This window comes from Myotis daubentonii, chromosome 3 (genome assembly GCF_963259705.1).
Source record: "Myotis daubentonii chromosome 3, mMyoDau2.1, whole genome shotgun sequence".
In the NCBI taxonomy this organism is placed as follows: domain Eukaryota; kingdom Metazoa; phylum Chordata; class Mammalia; order Chiroptera; family Vespertilionidae; genus Myotis; species Myotis daubentonii.
Window position 1 is genome coordinate 151,221,025 of NC_081842.1, and position 25,616 is coordinate 151,246,640.

At 43.0% G+C, this 25,616-nt stretch overlaps 1 protein-coding gene and 1 pseudogene across 6 annotated transcripts in view; both read right to left on the bottom strand.

The window, feature by feature from the left end:
* LRRC8D (leucine rich repeat containing 8 VRAC subunit D) overlaps positions 1-25,616 on the bottom strand; it is a 118,317-nt gene that overhangs the window by 87,169 nt on the left and 5,532 nt on the right. For 5 of the 6 annotated variants that reach the window (XM_059688895.1, XM_059688890.1, XM_059688893.1 and 2 more), the window contains exon 2: positions 4,762-4,909. The gene's annotated coding sequence lies outside the window, so the exon portion shown is untranslated. Of the gene's footprint in view, positions 1-4,761; positions 4,910-5,199; positions 5,351-25,616 lie in introns of those variants that run through there. The other variant, XM_059688891.1, reaches the window with a different exon arrangement.
* LOC132231968 (U2 spliceosomal RNA) lies at positions 2,302-2,474 on the bottom strand (annotated as a pseudogene).

A 25,616-nucleotide genomic window follows, 5' to 3' on the forward strand; every position in this document is an offset into this window, starting at 1 on the left:
ACTGCATAAAAGCCAAAGATATTAAAAGGTTGACTCTATATATCTGTATTCCTAAAGTCTGCATATTCTATGTGGTTTTAACTGAACCTTTGTTGAAAAGGTAGGTAACACTAAACGAAAGATTCCCATTTCTCTTTATAGTTGAGCTTAAGGACAGAGAAAGCAGCCGATGTAATGAGGGGAATGTTTTAGTATGGGGACTGACAAACATGGATTCGAGTCCACTTGGATAAGTTTTAATCTCCTTATGGGGTGATCACTTAGTAAGTCATATAAATGTTTAATCAGTCTGTTGTACACCAGAAACTAACGTAATATTGTATGTCAATTGTAAATCAAAATTTTTTAAATTAAGAAACATTTTTTTAAAAGAAAAGACAACCATAAAAAAAAAATGTTACAATCTCTGCCTGCCTTAGTTTCATCATCTATAAAATGGGGATATGACCTACCCTGCACAACACTGGAAGGATCAGAGATAGTTCATATACACTGTCTAGCACAAACAAGGTGCTCCATAAGTAGGAAGTGATTTTTTTTTTTTTAACCAGGAAAAAAGAACATCATTCACTAACCCTAAGAGACTTTGGCGCTCTGCCTACCCCAACACCCAAGCCACGGCAACAGGCATGGAAACCAGAGACTGATTGATTCAATATTAACTGACGTGTCAGTTTTTTCCACTACAGAATAGGGGAATAAATAATCTCGCTCCTTCCATATATTTATTGAAAACTGAAAAAGTTATGGTTGGGAAGTGTCTTTTAACTTCTGGGAAATGAATATAAGGCTGCTGCTGGTGGTAGTTGTGACAGCTTTTATTCTGCAAATAGTGTCAGAGTCCTGACTCTACAAACATAAGGCAGGCATGTGCACAGAAGTGCTGTAGGGAGCATGCTCTTAGAAGAAACGCAGTTCCCATGGCTGAGTAACTGCAAGACCTCCAAAGTGACCATGAAAAGCAAGTAACCCAGAAACCAGAGCAGATCCAAAGTCAGGACTTGACGCACCATGTATTTAATGTACACCAAGGAGGGAAAATTCCACCTGGGAATCTTGATAACCTGATGGCTAACACACAGCACATTTTACATCACCCGTTCAGTAGTTTCAGCAGGAAGCAGTTGTTTTACTGTGGTCCTACCTGAGGACTTCAGGGTCCCGGCAGAGGTCTACAGACTTAATCTGTCTCACACACACATGTACTACTATTTTACAAAAACAGGAAGATGCTGTGGTCATTAGTTACAATAAATATTCAGTGGAGTGATATGAAATAGTCACCTTGTCATTAAACATTAGCAATCATCATAAATAAAAAGTAAGACTTTAAACAAGTAAAAAACTTTGAAATCTTCAAGTATTAAATAAAAGCTTCCTGGTTTTTGTAATGATGGAGAACCATGGCTTTAAAGTTTACAATTTCCAACCAAAGATAATTTCTATTTTATAATAAACATGAAAGAAAAGAAGGGATTTGAAAAATGAAAATCCTACCACACATATTATCCCCACCCCTAGTCCTCTCTTGGCCATAAACTTTACCTTGGCATTTAACATCAAAGCTAGTTACCCTTTCTTTGTGAGTTCACAAGCCATTGCAAGTGCCCAAAACAGACAGAAAAGGTAGTGCACTGTGTATTAAGAAAATATACATTAGCCGAAACCGGTTTGGCTCAGTGGATAGAGCGTCGGCCTGCGGACTGAAGGGTCCCAGGTTCGATTCCGGTCAGGGGCATGTACCTGGGTTGCGGGCACATCCCCAGTAGGAGATGTGCAGGAGGCAGCTGGTTGATGTTTCTCTCTCATCGATGTTTCTAACTCTCTATCTCTCTCCTTTCCTCTCTGTAAAAAATCAATAAAATATATTTTTTAAAAAAATTATAAAAAAAAAGAAAATTACATTATCATTTCGTTCCTCACTTACAAAACAAAGGTCACTCACTATATTTCTCCCTAGGTTCTCCTCCTTCTCCTGATGCTTTAACACTATTTCATAAAGGGGAAGTTATAGATCACTATAATACTCCCATTGTTGAAGAGAAAGTAAATATTTTATCCAGCACTTTCTGGTCCAGTGAAAATGTACCCCAAATTTTATTTATAGTCTTCTCAGTACAATATAGGCCTCTAGATAAAGAGAGCCTTAACTTGAAGCACCACAAAGATAGGAAAAATAAACTTTTTCTTTGAGGAATATTACAAAAATATTTAATATTATATAATTCTAAGTGCACATGGGCTTGCCCATGTCTTTCTGTAATATCAGCTTTTCAGTGGGTTATCCTGAACTTGGGTGGGAGTAGGGAAGCTATGTCTAGTGGTGGTATAATATTATAATAGGCAGGTATGGGGAACATCATACACATCATTTATTAATTTGTGATTTCTTTTCTGGGATAAAAATTTTCCTACAGATAAACCAGTAGTGTTTTTTACTACACTTGATCTTAGCCAAAAGGCCGAGAAGCGATGAGTAGTGTTTTTTATTATAAAAAGTTAAAATATGCTAATCTGACCCTTCAAAAAGATACTGTTCACTAAAGCCTGAATAAGATCATCTGTAAATGAAAAAATGTCACATTAGAATTTTGGCAGCTGAAAAAAAATAATCAGACTTTTGTTCAAGTCCCAGCGTCTCCATTTACTAATATGACCACTGACAAGTCACGTTTTATCAACCTTGGTTTCCTCTCTCCATAAAATGAAGCAAATAAATCCTACTTCACCAGACTGTTATAAGGAGTAACACATTATAAATGAACTATAGAAAATGTGCTCTGTAAACACAAAATGAGAATCTAAAGACCAGCTATTATTATTCCTGGGTTATTATGTAGTTATTATTAAATTCTGCTAGAGTGGGAGCAAATCCTGTTCCTAAACAGAGGACAGGTTTGGAAGGTTACGAAAGCTGTTCTATTTTATCTTGAAACAGAGTAACAGATGCTGAAGGTAGTCCTCAAATAAATTAATGAACCTGGGTATAAAACAGAGGCAACGTGCTATGGTTGTACAGGTCTTTCAAGGGTCTCTCTTAATGACTGGTTTTCACTTTTAATCTCATGATGTACTTGGCAAGAGAAGAGGGATAAACATGGATAGTTTACAGTTAAATTCAAATTTAAGGAGCCCACGTCTATGTATCTAGAAAGTGATGAGATTAATTGCTTAGTTCTCATAGTGTATCTTGGCTACTTACTAACACAATTATGCCAATTACTGATAGCATCATAAATGCTCAAAGCAGCTGCATTTTAAGAAGAGATTAAAGTTCTGAAGGGCTATTGGAATAATGGGATCTTATCATTCAAATTACCTCCATACTGCTTATAGGAAAAAGGAAAAGGGAGGGAGGGAGGGAGCAGTACAAATTTATCAGCCTACCTGGCTTCAAAAGATTCTCCTTTCAAAGCAAAAGTTATGCAGTAAATATGTCTTATTATAAAATTTTCAAGTTAGAATGGTACAGCCCGCATTCAACATCATGAATTTAAATATCACAGCTAACCCTGCTTCCTGAAGAAGCCTGGTGGCCCAATGAGCGCAAAGAGCTAAGACCATGTAGTGCTGTCATGACTTCCCTCCCTGCTACAGAAAGATACCCTTCTTTGCAGAATCGCACTTTCCTTCCTTCGAGTCATTTGTTCACATCCCTTCCTCCAAAATAGAGTAAGAAGATGCTATGCTACTTGCTTTAACTCTGTTCCAACATTTAACCTGAGGCCATACCATCTTCTCATCAAACTGGTTCTTCTCAGCCATCCCACCTCCCCAGGGCCCCTCCACAGAGTTTCACCAGGTAGATAAACAGAGGTGGTGGGGGACAAGCTGGGCTTTCATTGGACTTAGTCTGCAGAGACAGGACCTGCCAGGGGAATGAAGCAGCAAAACCTTCTCCCCTCGCGCTTTGCTTTCCACCTACGGACATCGGAGATGGAGCAAGCTATGGATGTGAAATTCCAATCCACCGAGTGAATCTCACAAAGTCACCCTCAGTTTTACTCTGATGGCAAAATGGGATGGAATGAATAAAGATGTCTGGCTCCTACCTTTAAAAGTGCCCTCTGTCTCAGCAAGGGAGCCTGGTCGAGAAACCACTCTGGAGTTCACAGGCCAGACACCAGACTAAACACACCTCAGAACGAGCTGCCCCTCATTCTGGGTGGCTACCTTTCCGCTGTGCGTCTGCATCACCAATGCCCTCAGCTCCTGAGGTCCCGGCTCTCCCCAAACAAGCAGCCGAGAGCGCGGAACTCCTGTTTCACCGGCTGGAGAGGTGGGGTTTCTGAGCCTGGACCCCTACACTCTTGGCTCACCCTTCCACCTTCCACTTCACCTACAGTTCATCCCTTTCCTTCCTGGCACCCGACCTCTCAACGCGCACCACTCCGAGTAATACCCAAGCCTCCCAGGGCATTTATGTATGAAAAGCCAGGCCAATGAGTGAGGAACAAAGAGCCGCTGCTTCAAGCAGCTGGAGGAAGAGAGGACAGCTGGGGACTCCTGGACACAGGCGCCCAGCCTGGAAAGCGCCTGCCTCGGGTAGATCCCGCTCTCCCGCTCGGGGTCAGCGGCGCGGCGCTGCGACAGAGTTTGACAGAAACCCTTGGGGGAGAAAGCAGGACGTGGGGCGCCACCAAGAAAATGCACGCAGGTCCCGCTGCAGCTCGGAGCTGGAGATCCGGCTCAGCGGCGCCCGGGCGGCGGCCAGTGACAGCCCCGCGCCCGCCCGCAGGCTCCCGCCCCGGCCCCACGCACCTGGACCAGGCGGCCACCCTGCTCCCTCAGGGCGCTCTCCGAGGACTCGGCTTCCGGTGGGCTCCGCAGGCTGCAACCCGCGGCGACACGGAGACTTCACTCCTCCATCCTGGGACCCGGCAGCACGTTACAGACAGCCGTGCACTTCCTGTTTGAAAACACAGGGGAGAGAAAGAGCGAGAGAGAACCCAGTGTTGGCAGAGTGGAGGGAGGGGCGCAGGCCGGCGGGGAGGGCGCCCGAGGGGGCTGCGGGTGGCGTCGCCTCTGCCCTCCTCGCCATGGTGGGCACCGAGCGCCGGGACCCGCCACACCACGACCCCCGCGAGCTGGCTCCCCAGGGCCCGGGCCTCCCCCTGCCGGCCGCCTGGCCACCAGCCTAGCGCGCATGGAGCCCTTCCGTTTCCAGCCCCTGCCGAGGTCTCCCCTCCCCACATGTACCTAAGTCAATCCGCTACGGGCTTCCTCCCCGCGCTCTGAGCGCGGTCTGCCTTCGTTTTCACCGGTTCCTCTCCTCCCCACCCCCGCCCTTGGAAAAAAAATCGCCTTAGGGAAGGTGTAAAGACAAGACTGAGCCTTCGCAGGGGAGTGGAGGCTGGGTTTATGCAAAATTTTAAAGTTAACAGCTACATCCCAATATATCCCCTCCAGCCCCTCTGCTTTAAGAGCTTCAGGATGGGAAACTACTTGTCTTGTGCCGAGATGACTCAAAAGAGTGTGCACACAGCTGCCAGGAACTAAGGGGGGAATGTATTCCGGGTTCCTAGGATCTCTCCACTTGGGATCCTAACCCCAACACTTACATACACCAGTTTCACACAAAAGACCATCCTGTAGTGCATTCTTTCAGTATTTCTTTGTGCATGAATCACCGAGCAGTTCCAAAGTTCTGGGTTTATGTTCATTTTGTTAACCTCTGACTTAGGTGAACTTCAGGGTAGTGTTTAAACATTAGTAAACAGATTAGTAAACAGATGGTTTACGAGTCTGCCATATACAGAGTGTGCCAGCGTCAGAAGTTTGTATGTGCTCAGTGCCCGGTTCTGGGCTACAGGTGTGGAGGGCTTCATGGGTACCCTGCCTGGCCTTACACACACATTTATCAGGTTACAGGGCTGTCTCCAACAAACAGCTCCTTTCCTCATCGAGCTGATGGCATAAATAAAAGTTATTCATGTCTCAAAACTAAACACGGAGAAGAGAACAGCAAGGATGATTCTACATTAAAAAGCTAAATTGTGATTAAACTGATAGACATAAAGCTCCTACTCAGTGCTAGACGGCACCTCGTTTTAATCTCCTCTTAGTCTAAACAAGCGGTTCTCAACCTGTGGGCCGCGACCCCTTTGGGGGTCGAACAACCCTTTCACAGGGGTCGCCTAAGACCATGCGAAAACACATATATAATAATTACATATTGTTTTTGTGATTAATCACTATGCTTTAATTATGTTCAATTTGTAACAATGAAAATACATCCTGCATATCAGGTATTTACATTACGATTCATAACAGTAGCAAAATTACAGTTATGAAGTAGCAACGAAAATAACTTTATGGTTCGGGGTCACCACAACATGAGGAACTGTATTAAAGGGTCGCGGCATGAGGAAGGTTGAGAACCACTGGTCTAAACACTTCCCAACAGATCTGGAAAAGTCCTATCCCCATGTTCCCAACTGAGGAAACAGGGTCCGAGAAGTTCAGTAACTGTCCCGACGTCTCCGCTACAAAGTGGTCAAATAACAGGTCTTTCCTAAGCATAGAATCTGGGCCATTTCCTCTACCCTGTGCTAAATCTCAAAACAACAGTGAATTCTGGGAGAAAAAGCAAGCCCAGTGACCATCCATTCCTTTATCTCTGAAGGATCCTGAAATTTACATGCTCTCCTTCTGTAGGAGTCAGGTTCCTGACCCACCTGAATGAATAATGTGTACCTTGATTACTCGAGCAGAGGACAGTGTGATCTTTCTCATTATCTGCTACTGGCTCTGTCAGCCTTTTCAGAATTACTCGGTGGCAAAAGTTCAAAAGGTTCTAGGATAGCTACTCATGTGCCAAGGTACAAAGTCTGTCCAATTTAGAACCTAATCAGCTGACTAATATTTGTTTCTTGAATTCTTTTTCTCTAACTGGGCCTTTTTAAGAAGAAGGGGGGGGGGGGGAGACAAATGCCTGCTGCCCTCAACTTTTACTGAAACTGTCGAAACTCTCTCATTTTCCATCTCTTTCTGCTTTAGCACTTAGTTTACACTCACTTATCAGCAGCATGCTTCTATTCTCCCGACAAGCCATGAAACGGAGCACATATTAAAAGATGATTAAAATTCTTGGCAACGGGGAGACCCCAGACACTTGTAGAGTGAGGTGAGTGCGTTTGTTTTGTCTTCTGATGAGCTGCACCGCACTTGCCCTTCCCCATCGCCTCACTGAGCAGCACAGGCTCTGGAGTTGTAGGACATGCAGGTGAGAGGCAAGGGCAAGGACTGGGCAGGGGCAGAGATGCATTCCCAACCTTCACAGTCTAATGAGGGCTTATTTCTAACAACTTCCTGTGGGTTCTTAGCATCCTTTTAGGGTCCAGCTCTGCCTCTGCTGCCTCCTTTATCCTTCTCACACTCCCTTGCTTACCCTGCACCTTTCTTTGTCTTTCTTCAAAAAGTAATGCTTCCTCTCCTAAAGCATTGCCATTTTTTCCCAAGGAGGGCATTTAACTCAAAACTTCTCTCTCATCTCTCTCATTTAATAAATGTTGTCAATAATTACGTTTCAAAAAATGCAACTCTATTTTAAAAGACCTTTTGGTATTCTGGCCTTCATTTCTGTTACTCATTATAACTCCAAGAGCCCAGGAAAAAAACCTCTGAAGACAAATGAGACTCTTTTAAAAAGCAAAGGTAGCGTGTTTAAATTCACCTGTATGAATTCCAAAGTTCACAGTTAGGATAATACATCACTCCTAAGATTGCATCAGTTCCTGGCATGTTTCCTCACAACCATAAGGCCCGACCATCATGTCAAACTTTCCCATCTATTCTCCTGCCCCTTCTGTATTTCACGGGAAAGTATTTCATCCTTACCACCATTGAGCAGAAAAATAAAACATTAAATTCACCACCACGAAAGAAGAGAAAAATTATGCTCCCAAGCAAGCACAAATGATACACAACAGATAAAAGTGATTCTGGAAGAACATTGGAGGTTCATTTTGAAAGTCTCCATTCCCTAAGTACCATAGTCCATGGATGAAGGCAGCAACATTGTAAAGCCAATTTTAGAGGCTCCAAATTAAGTGACGAGATAGCTTTCCTGAGGACTAACGTGTGCGGAAGAAGAGATGATAAACTCATATCTGAAATGCTGCTGCTTACCTTTCTTTATCTTAGAAAGACCTTCCTTTAAAATGGTTAAAAATGTTTGCCTCAACATTTCTCTGCATGAGGATTCTTGGTCATTACTATAGCTGGATTTTACAAAAATGAAAAATGACAAACTGTTCGGTGACCTAAGAAACTGCCTCTCTGTCCCTGTCTCTGTCTTCATTTCCAGGGTAGCTCGTGCAATAGGCTTTCCTGTGATGGAGGTCTCTGGCACCGGCACCCCCCCCCCCCCCCCACTCTGGCCTCGGCTAAACCTGGGCCATGGCTTTTAAGGAAGATGTCCTCAGAGCCAACTGGCTGGCTCGACTGGCATGTGCCCACAGAGGGTCTAACCGTCTTCAAGGAGCCAGAGTGTCCTTTCCCAAGGCAAAAATGTAGCAAGGGGTGCAAATCATCTTATTATAAAAATCTGCCGGCAGGATGGTTTCAGCTTCTTTCTGGGAACAGAGTTTCTTGGTGTTGAGCAAGTTGAGAAGGAAAGCACTCCTTAGAGCACCCCCACAGCAGGGCTTGGAAGACCAAACCACAAGGTAGAAACTCAGGGCCAGGGTAGCACCAGGTCTGTGCTTGTACATCCCTCAGCTCAGTGCCTCGGTTTCCTCAGCTCCCAAATACCCAAACTCACCCATTCTGCACAGAATTAGTGGCACCTACATGGGCCCCTCACCTACATGGGCCCTGCCCCACTGAATTCTCAGCACTGCCTTTGCAGGGAGAAGTCATCATCTCTGACAGAGGCAGCAGCCGAGATCACAGATGTTAAGTCGTTTTCTTTTTTCAAAGCAGTAGGTAATGGAGCTCAAATTCACCCTGGGTCTGTTCTTTCTCCTCTTAATTGGAGAGATGAGGGGGTGCATTTTGGCTGTGCCACACATCTTTTACGCAGAAGAATCTCCCTTTCAAAAAACAACTTGGAATGCTCTTTTTTAACTGCTGCATGTTACTTCATCACCTTGCCAAATTTTGGGACAGTATAAACTATAAACATGAATTTTGCAACAGGCCAAGTTATTTTAAGTTCTAGGAATATAAGTTGATATAAATTGGGTTAAATATGCAGCTGAATATTATTTTATATAATAAATAAGACAGATACACCTGGGCCATGGCTTTTAAGGCAATCCATTTGATCAATCCATCCAACTGTGAAGGATAAAATCTTAACACAGGTTCTCCAAGTTTCCCCTCTCATTCTTCAGTTAGTATGCAAATACACATGCAAAGTGGGCCATACTGACTAATGGACTGTGATTTCATAAGCATTACTATGAAAGAATAGCAAGAAATCACCAACGTTTGACTAAATGCAAATACCTGTATACGATTTAGAGTACTCAAAATGTTCTTGGCATAGACTGCTAGCAACGAGCAGCCCCAGGCTATTTACTGGCTGTTGCTCGTGATGTGAGTTGTGTAGACTAAACATTGTCCTATAACACATTTCTCTTTGGAAGGCATGTTTTGTCTAGTCATCTTTTGTAGTGGATATTCCTGTTCCTTTATTAAAATATATTTAAAATTCTCTTTAGGCATTCATTTAAAATTAATATATTAAAAGTCCAACAACTTAAAAGGATTGGTCCTAACAAGTCAAAGAAACATAATGTTCATTACTAAAAAATAAATAAATAAATAAATAATAATAATAATAATAATAATGTTCTTTAAAAGGATTTAAAAACATATAAATATTTCCTGGTCAGTTGGCTCACTGGAGCATTGTCCCATAAACCGAAAAAGGTTGCGGGTTAGATGCTCAATCAAGACGAGTACAGGAGGCAACCAATCAATGTCTCTCACATCTATGTTTCTCTCTCTCTCCTCTCTAAAACATATCCTCAGGTGTAGATATATATACAGTGGGGCCTTGACTTACGAGCTCGTTAAGGAGCTCGTTAACTCAAATTACTCTATCAACTCAATGCAAAAAATCGGTGGAGAGACAGCTGGTATCTCAAAAAACTCCTTAGTCGGGACACTGGTAAGTCAAGGCCCCACTGTATACACATTTGTACAATTACACATCTTAAGGTAGCAAAACAGGAGTTACCAGGGAGTAAGTCCCACACATCACTGTAACTGAATATATCTATTCTGAACTGTAATGGAATTTTAATGAAGAAAGCAATTTATGAATAATTTACGGTGGCAAAAATCAGATAATTTGATTTTTCATTTGCCTGCAGTGAAATGGCTAAGACAAACAGCATGAAAGAGAAACAAAGTACCTGCAAAACCCAGAAACGTTATTACAAACTTGTGAAAGATTATTTACAAATTTTTTAAAGTACAGCTGGTATACAATATTATATTGGTTATATTAGTTTCAAGTGTATAATATAGTGACTCGAAATTTTTATTCCTTACAATGTAATCACCCCACCCTTTCTAGTAATCATATTCATCAATTTTTAAACTGAATCTAGTGAAACAAACTCAACCATTTGATGTGTATTAACTCAATTTTTCCAGATGACAACCCTATGAGGTAGAAATTATCATTACCTCCATAGTACAGATCAGAAAAAGACACAGAGATATGAAGTCATTTGTCCACAGTAACATTGCTAGCAAATATCTGAACTTGAGCAGCCTGGCTGGCCACAGAGTATATTTTTGATCAATCCATTTTACTACCATTCATGCACAACTGGATTGGGCTTGCTTTCTCCAGCATGAAGGTCCTGGGGAATAGACCCATAGATATGACAGAGGAGCAGAGTGGCTCCTGGGATTTCTTTTTTGCAACAAAAATGTAACCACTGGTTGTAGGGAATCGGGGATGCAGAGTCTGCTGTATGTTGCTTAGTAAAGAAATATTGAGCCGAAACCGGTTTGGCTCAGTGGATAGAGCGTCAGCCTGCGGACTGAGAGGTCCCGGGTTCGATTCCGGTCAAGGGCATGTACCTGGGTTGCGGGCACATCCCCGGTGGGGGATGTGCAAGAGGCAGCTGATCGATGTTTCTCTCTCATCGATGTTTCTAATTCTCTCTATCTCTCTCCCTTCCTCTCTGTGAAAAATCAATAAAATATATTTATAAAAAAAAAAAGAAATATTGAAAAGAAAGGAAAATATATTTGCAGAATGGAAAAGCCAGGACAAAGAACTGCTTCCTCACCTTGACCAGTATCTGAAAGGCTACAGGACTATCTGGCTGCAACGCAACTGAATTAGCAAGGAAATGGAATGAAATGAACCATATGTACTCTGATCTTGGTGAAGCATTTGATACAGTTTTTTTAAAAATATATATTTTATTGATTTTTTACAGAGACGAAGGGAGAGGGACAGAGAGTTAGAAACATTGATGAGAGAAACATCAGTCAGCTGCCTCCTGCACACCCCCTACTGGGGATGTGCCCGCAACCAAGGTACATGCCCTTGACCAGAATCGAACCTGGGACCCTTCAGTCCACAGACCAACACTCTATCCACTGAGCCAAACCGGTTAGGGCGATACAGTTTTTCATGAAGTTGAGATTATTATTAAGTCAACTGAAGCTTATCTATACATATAAAACCCTAATATGCAAAGAGACCAAACGGCGGAACAACCGAACAACCAAACAACCAGTCGCTATGATGTGCGCTGACCATCAGGGGGCACGTGCGGAACATGGTGGGTGTCGGCCACAGCAGGATGGTGGAGCAGTTGAGCGGGGGCACCAGACCAAGTTGGGGCGTCAGTCGCTGTCATTGGGCGAGCCTCTGGTGGTTACTGAAATTTCTTTGCTCCCGCATGCCACAGTCCCTCCTGGTGCTTGCACCCGCTGCTGGCGCTGGAACCACCACTTGCACCTGCTGCCGGCCCCAATCGCCCCTCAGGGCTTCTCCACCTCCCCCTGCTCCTGAGGGGCGATAAGGGCAGGCAGCTGCCTCTTGCACCTGCTGCCGGTGATGGCCCTGCTCGCACCCGCTGCCGGCGCCCAGCGCCAGTCCCGATCCCTTGGCACCATCAGCAGGTGGGAGCAGCAGCTGCCCACCCCAATTGCCCCTGAGGGCTTCTCCACCTCCCCCTGCTCCTGAGGGGCGATCAGGGCAACAGCCACGGCTCGCACCCGCTGACAGCGCCAGCCCCAATTGCTCCACACCGTCAGTGGGTGCAAACAGAGGTGGCAGGAGCAGGGCTGCTGGCAGACAGGGCACTGGGGAACCATGGTGGGAGGGGCCGAGTGGGGGCACGGAGGATGGGCCGAGACCTGTCCCTGTGCCCACTGCAGCCTTGCAGCCCACAGTTCCTTTTAAGGTGCACAAATTCGTGCACTGGGCCCCTAGTATGACTATAAGAACCACACAGGAGTTAAGCAGGCTGGAAAGAAAAACACTGGCTAGCGCTGGCCGGTTTGGCTCAGTGATTACAGTGTTGGCCCTCTGATTGAAGGGTCCCAGGTTCAATTCTGGTCAAGGGCACATACCTCGGTTGCAGGCTCCATACCCAGCCCGGATCTGGGTGCCTGTGGGAGGCAATCAAATGGATGTGTCTCTCTGACATTGATGCTTCTCTCTCTGTCTCTCCCCATCTCTTCACTCTCTCTAAAAAAATCATTGGAAAAAATATCCTCAGGTGAGGATTAACAAAAATAAGAAATAAAAAAGAAAAACACCGGCTATATCTACTAGGATGTGAAGAAAAGCACAAGGAACAGATCAGTATTCAATCTGTATTAAAAAGTAACTTAGAAATTATTCATGCTGTTATAATCAAATTTGCACAAAACATTAATTTGGGAGGTATGAAAAGGGCAAATGAGGGAGAGCTAACCTCAATTAACAGAGGTGAGGGAAAACAAGAAATTCAGTTTCATTTTTGGCTCCCTTTAATTTTCAGGGAGGGACTAGCTAAGATGCCCAATGGGTAGTAACTGCTTCTAGACCTGAAATGCCAAGGCTAAGTAAAGGAAGCAACAGCACATTGGATATATTGAAAATGTTAGGACCTTAGGTCTGAACTTCAAAAAGCATGATCCTGCCAATCCGGTGTGGCTTGGTAGTTGAGCACTGACCTATGAACCAGGGTTCGATTCCAGGCCAGGGCACATGCCCGGGTTGTGGGCTCGATCCCCGGTGGGGGATGTGCAGGAGGCAGTTGATCAATGATTCTCTCTCATCATTTGATGTTTCTACCTCTCTCTCCTCCTTTTCTCTCTGAAATCAATAAAAATTACATATTAAAAAAAGCATGACCCTATTATTTTTCTACATGCCATTAGTAAAGTTCCATGGGAAATAATATTTCTTCCAACAAGAACACTTTGTTAGCAAAACTCAAAGAAATGAGGGGGCTCAAAGGCTGAATCTAGAGGTCAGACGAAAGAGTCAATCGTGTGTGTATAATCTGGCCCCACTACAAATATGCCGCACAGGCAGAAGGTCATGAGAATGGTTTCGGAACACACGACAGGATAAAGAACAGCGGAGAAGGAAGAGAGGAGAGAGAGCTAAAATTTTGACTAACATTATTTTTTTAAGCATAAATTATAATTTCTAATTTCTTTAATGTTGAGAAATCACTTCTCCCTTGGTAGAACTGTTTGCCTTCCCAGCAAAAATTATACTTATAAAGTCAGTAGCTGATTTAGAACTCAAGAAATGCCCTAAACTCATGCTGGGCCCCAGGAAATGTACAAGTGAGTATTTCATGCAACTCCTAAGAGACTCCAGAGCTGAACTATGCAGCCCTGGAGCCACCATGCCCCAGGCAGTGAACTCCAGAGTCCAGGCTCCAAGAGAGACTGTCAATGAAGTGACAGTCACCAAGGGAATCCTACATAGTCCATTTCCTTCTAAATAAACAGTAATGACAAAAAAGGAAAGTTAGCAAAAAGGCATAAATAACTAGAGCCATACAACATTCTAGATTATGAATGGGAAAGTTTATGTGAAAACGACTATGCTCTGAGATTATTAATATGTATAGAGAATAAAAAGCAAACCATAAAACTTAGACAGACCTTCCCCAAGGTTTGATTATTGGTCCCTTTCCATGGTTTAAAAACAACCACACAATGACAAACACATATTAACCTCAGCCCAGACCTTTTGCCCCAATGTCCTAATGCCTAAAAGACCTATGCCTGCATCTGGCTGAGCTCAGAATTACCTGCAGGGCCTTTTAAACACTGGTTCTCCGCTGGCAGGCGTGGCTCAGTGATTGAGCATGAACCAGGAAGTCACAGTTGATTCCTGGTCAGGGCACATGCTGGGCTTTCGGGTTTGATCCCCAATGTGGGGCCTGCAGAAGGCAGCCAATCAATGATTCTCTCTCACCACTGATGTTTCTCTCTCCCTGTCTTCATCTCCCTTCCTCTCTGAAATCAATAAAAACATTTAAAAAAATAAAATAAAATAAACTCTGTTTCTCAGACCCCACCCAGATCTACAAGCGTCACAAACACTGGGGGGGGGGCGGGAGGGGGGGGGATTAAAAATCTGTATATTTATGAAACCCCCAAGCAACCTTAAGGTGCAGGCCAGTTGAGGTATCTCCACTACAGACATTCTATTCCTTTCTTTACTGTCACCAGAATTACTGAAGTCAGAGATGAGAGCAAATGATTTCTCTTCTCAAGAACCTTTAATGGGATAACCTTCAAAGGCAATGGAATGAAGTCCAAATTCCTTAGCAGGACACTCCAGGCCCTCTGTAATATGACCCAAACTACTCTTCTGCCCTCCTTCCCTCCCACATCCCTCACTCTGTCACACCACAGTTCCCCAAACACATTACATGCATCTTTTATGGGTCCATGCTTTCCTGACCCAACATTCCCTCACCTCGTTCACCTTTCCCTACCAGCCTCCATCTTTCTCCTACTTTAAGGGCCTGCTCTAATTATTTTTCTTTGTGAAACCTTCTCTGATCTTTCCAGTCAAAACCATTCTCCTCTTCCTTTGAGCACATGTCCAAAAAATTGAGCTATGCAGAAATTACAGCATACGCTGCATGCTGCCCTGAATTATGCTTAAGCTGTTTACACACTATTCTCCCCCTGAAAGCAGGGGTGTAACTCATTTATCTTCCATACTGTGGACGAGAGGGAGGCCTGGGTTCAAAGTTTAGTTCTTCCAGCTACTGACCTTGTAACCCCTGTGAGGTTACTTGAACATATTGAGAGCCTCAATTTTATAATCTTTGAAATGGGACCAAAAATGATACCTACCTTCATGACTGACATGAAGACCTAACACAAGAAGTGTTTGGCCCAAAGCAGACCACCTTTGCAACGCACCAAAATGGTAGCTGCTGTTATTATTTATTATTATCTTTTGTTTCCTGTCCTACCAGAATGCATTGCAAGACATAGTAAGTGCTCAAAAATCATTTGCTTTCACAAGAGAGCGAGCAAGCACATTTGCTTTCAAAGTAATAAACAGTGATTTCTTAAAGCCCTTTCTCTTTACCCAGCTTTGTTCTGTTTCGAAGGGCCTTTCATAATATTTCTATTGAAAAGTCATCTCTTACTCCCTTTCTTTCCTTCAAAAATCAATGTACAATATTCTAAGGAACAAGCTTCGTCAGTGCCCCTCCTACTCCAGCTATGCTCTTGGCTTTGAACTACAGTAACTGCCTGCAGCCACAGTGTCGCTGCCCAGAGAATCGCCTGCTTCACCCTTACAACAAACAGCACTTTGTAGGCAAACTGGAGGCAAGCCCAAAGTAGGAGGGGGGAAAACCAAGGAAGAGGAGTCTGGGCCAGAAACCGAGTCAACACCCACACTATCATCCACACTAGAATACAGGTAAGGAGAGAACAGGAAAGGGAAGAAGTTCCGATCCATGCGGACTCCTCCCAAGCAGCCCCCTTACCACTCACCCACAGAATATGACTTCCAGGACTCACACAGGTCATGTGGGCCCACCCACTCACACACACAGGCTACTGTCAATGAAGTACAGTCATAGAGAACAGTTTCTTATCCTCACCAAACCCATCGTGTTGCCATTATTACAGGGGATGAAACCCAAGGTCAAGGTCAGCAGAAGAAAGCACCCGGACCAGAATTCAAGTCCTCTGAGCTCCAAGTCCTTGATCCTTCCCACGGTCCTGTATTTCATTGTGGAAAGCAATCTCTAAAGCATTCTCACAGCAGCCCAGTGCATCCACTAGCTGTAAAGGTAAAGGTAGCAGAGTGCTGGTGCTCTTAAAAACAATTCTGGTGCCAAGAGTGAGGGTTGTCACAGCAACAAGACCCCAACCGCAGCCCTGAGAATTTTCAGTCCAGCATTTTAGTATGGTGTTCCACAAAGATACTCTAGCTTTCTGTTCCTAGATGGAAATTGTTTCCTGACAATTTTGTTTGTTTGGTTTGGGGAGGAGGCATTAGAAAAGGAGCATAATTTTCTCTTTTTTAAAAAAAAAATCAAACCCTCACCCTGAGTTTCAAGCGGAGGTGATGTGGAAAGCAAAGAAGGTTCTTGTTCTGAGCGAGTGTAAGAGGCAGTAAACCAGTCCTAAAAAGTCCAGATTCAAGTCCAGATTCTGAGCTTTGGGTTCCAACCACAGCCTTGAGTTCCTAGGCTGCTCACGGTGATGGGCAAGTGCAGCCCGACTGGGGGCCAGAGCCTCGGTGTCCTCGGCTACAAAATAGGCTGTTGTGGGGAGTAAATGAGCTAATACGTGTAAAGTGCTCCCAACACGTACAGTGCCAGGCACGTGTGAGTGCTACGTAAGTGTTTCCTATGATTATTTCCAGATTAGTCTCTACGTGTGCTCTTTTTAAAGTACGTTTTGTAAGAAGGTTAAAGAAGACTTCTTGTACAAGGTGTTAATCCACAGTGCCCCAAACCAGCACAAAGATTATTTACAAGGTTCACTTCCTGAAAGGATCTTCCAGGATTTCCATCTGTGGACTCGAGTCCCTAGAAGAACAAACAGTGGAATTTGAAGAATTTTTCTTCCTCCCAGCAACAGTGCAAGCAAAACTGTACCCATTCTCTCACTACCACAAACCAGCTCCCATAATGAGAAAGAACAAAGACACTTATTGCATTAAACTAACGCGGGGGCACATTTTAAAAATGCAGTTTTTATTCTGAAAGCAACCAAAGTGTTAACAATGTAAAGTTACACCAGCTGAGAAAGACAGGGTTCAGATCATGCAGGGATGACAGTCCTGAGGCCTGGAATAAAACCTGCCGATGAATCAAAAGGTTCCTTTCTCAGAAAATGCAGAAATTCCAGGAACAGTGTGCTATACTTGGGATAATTAAGAGAAAAATGCTTTTTAAAAATCCCCTCTCAGGCTAGGAGTCTAGACTCGGCCGGTAACAGAGATCTGCTAAGATACCACCTTTTTCTTCTCTTCGCATGTACAACAAATTATATGTAAACGATGGAAGGATTTTCTACAGAAGAGTAGATATAACTAAAGACAGGAGCACTAGCAGGATCACAATGCTACAGATGTGAGGCTGTGCCCTGCACAGGGCACCCAGCCATGGAGAGCGGCTCAAACTCAGCCTGCACTGTTCTCCAAGAGTGTGCCCTGCAGGACAGATGCAGCATGCTGCCACTAACCTCACACAAAGGGACACAAAGGGAGGGTGTGGGCTGCTCCCAGTGGCACTCAGCACACCAGCCCTCCACTAGCTGGTGTCAGAACCACGGGGGGGGGGGGGGGGGGGGGGGAAGACAGAGGGCGTGGGGGGGGGGGCTGCCATGCATACCCCTGCAGACTATGCAGTGGTTTGGGGGAGGAGGATGAGATGAGTGTTGGCCAATTTTCTACAAGCATTTTCCAGCTTTCTTGGTTCATTTTCATATCAGGTGTTCTACAGTCCTCTCTTCTTTTCCTTACTCTATATTCTCCTTTCTGATCTAAACTCTCCCTTCCTTTTCATTCCAATTCTCCTTTTGCAGAAGCCACACACAAATTATCATACATGCACTAGAAATGGCAAAATAATAGCGCTCTGCCTATCCACATGGATTCTGCACTATTTCTAAATATTTATTGGGTCACAATTTTCCCTATGTAAGGACTCCTCTTTGTTCTCTCCCAAATCAACTTTAAGATACAAATAAATCTTCCTTTACCCTTATCTTCTGGGTAAGTGATCTCTTTCTTCACCTCCAAGTGGCACTTACCCTTCATTCTCTACCACCAGTCCCACCTATCCCCTTCCCTCCTATAATCTGCTAGATCAATGGTTCTCAACCTTCCTAATATCGCAATCCTTTAATAACAGTTCCTCATGTTGTGGTGACCCCCAATTTCATTGTTACAAATTGAACATAATTAAAGCATAGTAATTAATCACAAAAACAATATGTAATTATATATGTGTTTTCTGATGGTCTTAGGCCAGCCGTGGGCAAACTACGGCTCGCGGGCCGGATTCGGCCCGTTTGAAATGAATAAAACTAAAAAAAAAAAGACCGTACCCTTTTATGTAATGATGTTTACTTTGAATTTATATTAGTTCATACAAACACTCCATCCATGCTTTTGTTCCGGCCTTCCGGTCCAGTTTAAGAACCCATTGTGGCCCCAGAGTCAAAAAGTTTGCCCACCCCTGTCTTAGGCAACCCCTGTGAAAGGGTCGTTCGACTCCCAAAGGGGTCACAACCCACAGGTTGAGAACTGCTGTGCTAGATGCTTTGTTCTTATTTATATATATATAAAAGCCTAAGCAACCGTTCGACCAGTAGCCATGACGTGCACTGACCACCAGGGGGCAGATGTGCAACGCACAGGCATGGAAACGTGGAACAAACTGATGAATCTCAGAGGGAAGAGGAAAGGGGGTAGGAAGAGATTAACCAAAGATCTTATATGCATACTAGAAGCCCGGTGGGGTCCCTCGGCCTGGCTTGCGCCCTCTCACAATCAAGAACCCCTCAAGGGGATGTTGGAGAGCCGGTTTCAGCCCAATCCCTGCAGGCCAGGCCAATGGACCCCACCAGTGCACGAATCCATGTACCGGGCCTCTAGTACTCTACATATTTTCACTGGAAAATATTACTCCTCAGGCAAGACAACCCCTTCAAATGCAGCCACTCCAGACATAACATACCAAATGTAAAGGGCAGAAACTGTTACCATTACAAGTATGGGGCTTTAGGATTGGGCGAGGTACAGGTGTGAGAGGAGCACACGAAATAATAAAATCAAGTTTTGATTCATTTCAACTTAAAAATTGCTACTGTGCCCTAACCGGTTTGGCTCAGTGGATAGAGCATTGGCCTGTGGACTCAAGGGTCCCAGGTTCGATTCCGGTCAAGGGCATGTACATTGGTTGCGGGCACATACCCAGTAGGCGGCATGCAGGAGGCAGCTGATTGATGTTTCTCTCATCGATGTTTCTGACTCTCTATCCCTCTCCCCTCCTCTCTGTGGAAAAATCAATAAAATATATATATTTTTAAGAATTGCTATTGTGCTTTTATTCAAATCCTATGCTTCTGTTTGCCTGGCCACTAAAGGTCTCTCTATTTCTAAGGACCAAAGCTCACAGGCTGTATCCAACCCACAAAGCTATTCTGTTTGGTCTGCAGGAAGGATTTTAAGTGTTGAGTTAGCCAATCTTGTAAAATCAGATGTTTATGTCATAATTCAGATTTCTGGGTTATATTAAAAAAATCAAAAGATCTGGTAAGACTGACCCACATTCCTATATGGTAACAATAGATCTGCTAAAAGGACCCTCTTTAGACAGGACCTGTTCAGCACAGGCCCACCCCCATTCCCTCCTGACCACCCTACCCTAAGGTTGAGTGCCAGCTGCCACAAATCATCGTACCTGAGGCCCACTTCAGGCAGTGCGTGGTGGTATTTGCCTGAGACCCCCGGGAGCCATTAGCTAGTTTCCAATTCTATCTTTCTCTGTCTTTGCTTAGTACTAAAATTACAGGTGTAATTATAAAGCTTTTGATTGGTACAGAATTTTCCAGGTACAAATATAATTTATAAGAAAAACAACTTAGAACTAAGCAAAAACAAAAATGTTTCATAACCAAAAAACTGTAACAGAATGAATTCACTTCAATGAAATAATAGTTGAGCATAATACATCTATAAATACAACAGACTATAAATATAAGATAGATAGATATGTGGCTATTTATTAATTCATTCTTTACTTAGAGGATATGAATGATTGTCTTGAATGCCTATCTTTGGTATAGCATCTATTCAGGAAGCATTTGGACATAACCCCTAACAAATATTTGCTTATTAGCTACATCTTTATATATTTATGTACACTAGTTTTCATAAGGACAAACCTAATTAGGAGGAGGGTACTATTGGCATTCTACCACCAATTACTGTTAAAATAGAATAGGGTCAGAGAAAACACCAAAACAAGTGATTTAAAATTACCCTCTCAATTCTAGGGTGAACTTTCACTCCAGTGGTTTTACCAACGGGTTGGTATTTTCTAAAACCAATGTGTGCTGACAAGAACACAAGCTTGAAGCTTAAAGATCTGGGTGCCACTACAGTTCTCTTCCCCATGTTTCAGATCTGATCTACAAGTGAAGAGCACAGACTATATGAGTTGTGAGGTCCCTTTACACCTCAAAGTCTGATTCTCTTATTTATTTTTAACAAAAATATTAATAGATACTATAAAATGAATACATAGAAATCTAAATGAGAATACAGATTAGAATTGATTTTGAAATAAACAAGACTAGTTTTAAAACCTACCTTTTGTGTGTGTGTGTGTTTTTCCGATCACATAACCTCTCAAGCCTCAATAACCTCATCTGTAAAATGGGAATAAGCCCATCTTCCACTCAGGAATGTTTTGAGGACTAAATTCTAGGGCACAGGTTTGGAGAATCAGTAAATGTCTAATAAGTAGTTATTATTATTAACCTTGATTATTCCATAAATTGTTCAATTACATCTTGACCAATTAAGTTTTACATTAACTTTTATATCTGATAACTAATTATAATATAAAAGTTTATTCTGTGGAGTGCTATTGAAAGCATCATGGAGGCCATTTTCCAAAGAATTTGAATTTTCAAACATTTCTCAGAGCTGGGCTGGGGACAATTAGTGAGAGAATTTTGACTAATGGCTTTCCCACTCAAGGCGATGGGCATGAATGTGTCCTGTCTCCCTGTGTGAGACCTGGAGAGGCAGCTTCTGGTGGTCAACATCCCTGAGAGAGAAGTGCGGTCCTCCTCGCGTTCCTTCTCCGCCCCGCTCTGCAGAATTCATTGCAGTGTTGGTGATCTGTCGATGCTGAGATTTGGCAATGGGATTTATGGGTTGCTGGGGAACGGAAGCCTTCTCTGGCAGTGTTCCTAACTATTACCAGGAAGCAGAGGAGGAGAGTCAAAACATCTTTAAGAAATGAAATGTTCCTAGTGGAGGCTAGCATCAATATTGGTGAGCCTGCCCCAACAGCAGGTGTCAAGAGGAGGACTCCGACATCTTGAGCACCTCAGAGCAGGAGCAGTGGCCATACTTCTGATTTCACTGACTAGCAAAACCTCAAAAGGAAGAATGTCATAAAATTGCCAAGTTTCAAGTGACTAAAGAATGACGCCAAAGAGCAAACTATCACCACCCTTTCTTAAAAGGAAAAAAAAATACATATTAACACCTCAAAGTACAAAGGACAACCCAAGATTGTTTCTTTATATTGAATAAACTTAGCACTAAAAACGGAAAAGCTTGCTGTATATTATCTTGATTTTTATTTTTGCACAGTCTGGTGCAGCTGTCATCAGGGACCCACTCCGGAAGCGGCTGCTCAAAAACGAACTGTGGCCCTGGCGGCATGGCTCCGTGGTTGAGTGTTGACCTATGAACCAGGTCACGGCTTGATTTCTGGTCAGGCACATGCCCAGGTTCCAGGCTCCATCCCCAGTGTGGGGCGTGCAAGAGACAGCCGATCCATGATTCTCTCTCATCATTGATGTTTTTATCTCTCTCTCCCTCTCTCTTCCTCTCTGAAATCAATAAAAAAATCTTTAAAAAAAAAAAAAAAAGAACTGTGAGTTGGGCCCATCATGGCAGCCAGACCAGTATGCAGTGTCTCATGGGGACATCAAGGGCCACACTGTGAAGCATCTTCTATCTTGGTTATCCCTTCCAAGGATACAGATGTATCTTTAAAGCTCCTTGTTTGTCTTAATAACCAACTGAAAACTACTAATGTTTCGAAACCTTTTTAAAGGTGTCTTCAGTTGGTACCTATCCTTTATGTACAAGTATGTAAGATAGTGGTTTTCAGTTTTGGCTGCACATCAGAATCGCTTAGGAGTGGGGAAAGCTCCTTTCAGACTGAAATTCCACTCCCAGGCATTCTGATTCAATAGGGGCCGGGCTCATGTAACTTTAAAATACAGTTGACCCTGGAATGACAGAGGGATTAGGGGTGTCGGTCACCCCTGCAATCAAAAATCCACCTGTAACTTAAATTGGCTTACCACACTGGAGGGTTCCCAACTTCAGACGGAAACTATGTATTCCCCGCACTGATTCTGATGCCAATCAGCATTAAGAAAAACTGGTACCATATGATGACAGGAGATTTGACTTTGAGTGGTGGGCACACAGTGCAATATACAGATTTTGTAACATAGAAACCCATGCCTGAAACCTATACATTCATGTTGACCAATGTCATCCTAATAAATTTAATTAGAAAAGGAAAACTAGTACCATATTTTCTTGCATTCATCCTGAATTTATGTCTTATAAAGCTTTAAGCTATACCTCTTCATGCATCCTTGCAGGAGGGCATGCCATAGGTAGGACACCAGGAAATCAGTGGAGAACAACACAGATAGGAAGCAGGCAACTGAAATACCACAAGGTAAATAATCCTCATTTCCTCTGTCCCTACCCTAGTGGTTTCATGGGCTTCGATAACATCTCCTCCCAGCTCTCTTCTTTCCAGGTGCTGGAAATCCTAATATTTTTACCAGAAACACAAATGGGCAAGGCCTAGTCTCATGGAGCCTCCTAGAATGGATTGTAGATTCCGAATATCTGCTTCCTGGGAACGATTACATTGGTCATTCTGGTGCTGGTGTCTTTCCTAAAGCCAGGTGCCCATGCTTTGAACAAAGCACAGTGGAAACTCAATTAAGACTGTGTTTCCAAAATATTTTTAATGAAGCTTAGCATTTCTCATCCTTTGTAATTGCAAGTGGGCCAACATTTTGAAAGTATGTTTGAAGCCTTTTCCTGGGTTTGCCCACCAAAACACCATCCTATGACAGTTCCATAATTTCCCCCTTAATACCTGACCTCATATTTGCCCACAAAGAAACTCACCTGCAAATCTGATTACTAACATATCCCAGTTTGGTTTCCTTGGAATAAATCCCCATTGGTTAGATATTTCATAATTCACAAGAGCTTACTGTTGTCATCTGTAGGCCTAGGAATTCCACTGTGGACTCCTTCTTTTGGAGCAATTATGTAAATAAGACCCGAGGGACCCCACTGTTTACACAGGTCTAAGCAGAAGGGAAATCTTTATCCTTAGAAATCTTTGTTTGTGGTCTTTAAGGTAGATGGAGTCAAATGCTTATGCTGTCACTATATGTGTAAGCTGTACCTAATCACATCACCTCCCTGAGCCTCGATTTTCTCATCTATAAAATCCAAGTGTTGATCCCTCCCATCTATAAAATTCTTTTTATTCCAAATGATACACTGCATCCTTAATCCCAAGGTGACTTCAACTCTGACTCAACCTCTGAAAGTATAAAAGAACAGTATCTAAAAGTTTTCAAATATTCCTCCCAAAAAAAGTCTCACATAGTCACAAAACACCCCTTCTTCTCATAATAATATCCTTCATGGCCAGAGAATACAGATACAGTGCAGAGGTGAGAGTAGACACACTGTACCATTTGGACAGACAACACATTGCACACATTGGCTATGAGATCTGAAATTTTGGATGGCTGCCACCTGAACCAAGAAGTGTATTTAAATCTAGTTTGTTGGAGAAATCTAGAACATTTGAAGAACTTGGCACTGAGTCACCTAGGATTTCTGACCTGCCTGCTTCCAAAGACATCTGAGAATGGCAATTTCATATTATCTTCTCAATGAAATCTGATAAGTATGAAATTTATACCAATGACAAGCTAAAGCCTAGTTCTGAAAAATGGCTTGTTTCTAAGCCCAAATCCTCTCTCCTTCTCCAAATGTAAAGCTATCACTAATTAAGTATTTTGGGCATACTAGCAAAAAGAAAAGGGGGGGGAAAAAAACACATACCTTAGCCTGAGTGGGAACCAAATTCATGCATGGTTGTTGCCAGTACCAGTTATCCTGTTTGCTTCTTCACAAATTTCAAAAGCAACTGATCTGGCAAGCTTCAGATGTGCACACAACATTAAAAATTCTCTTAACAGAATTACAAAAACCCCAGAGGATGGAGCACAGATTTCAGAAGCTTGCAACAGACTCAAATAATTTCAAAAGGGCACCTCAGGTGCAAACATGAGCAAGAACTAAATGCAATGGAGCATGACCACAAACACAGATTTTTCAGAAGTTAACTAAGGACTACCAACCCCTGGAATTCACCTCTATCACTCAGCACCCCAGCTCTCAAATAGGACTGGCAGTACCAAACTACTAGGTTTCATGTAGCATTGATATTAGTGACAACAAAGCTTTTGACAAAGTCATCCTCTATCCCTACCTCATGATTAGAAGAGAGAATCAAGACTTTAAAAATCTCTAAAGACCCGAAGACCGGACCACAATAAACAGGAAAACACCGAGAGGGAACAAAAACAAACAAACCAAGACTTCCACTCAACTTTACACACAAAGAATCTGCCCAATGAATACAGGATGGAGCAACTCTGGCAACAAATATCTGCAGTGTTTACTGTCCAGAACCTATACATGAGTCTGTGCTACACACTATGTTGTTTTTTTGGTTTGTTTGTTTTTTTTAAGGCAGTGTTTTGACCTTAAGCTGCACTAAGTAGGTACTTATGCTTTGGTGTCAGGAAACAGCTGTTCTACTGTACTCTTGGCTGACCAGATCCCTTCTCAATTACCATATTCAATTCCAGACAATCATTACTCTCCAAGAGACACTGACAGACTGAGAAGACACCTAGAAACCATGTCCCACCCAGGACTGTGAAAAGAGTTGGGACTATTTTGCATTGAGAAAAATTAATTAGGGGGAGGGAGACATCATACTGTCTTTGTGCACTGAAAGCCTTGTTCTGTGGAAGTGGGTAGTTCCAGAGGAATAGAATCAATGGATGGAAGTTTCAAGGAGGCAGTCTTCAGCTCAAATAATAAACTTATACAGTCCAAAGATATAATGGCATGCCTTCAAAATACAGCAGGACCTCGAATAACATCATTTCATTCAAAGTCGTTTTGTTATAACATTGATGAGATGCCGTAGGAACTTTAAAATCTTGTTTATATTGATTAGCCTATGATAAAACAAGCTTCATTATATATTGTTTCACTTAGAGTTGCAGAACCTATTGAAGATGTTAAGTGAGGTCACTTAACA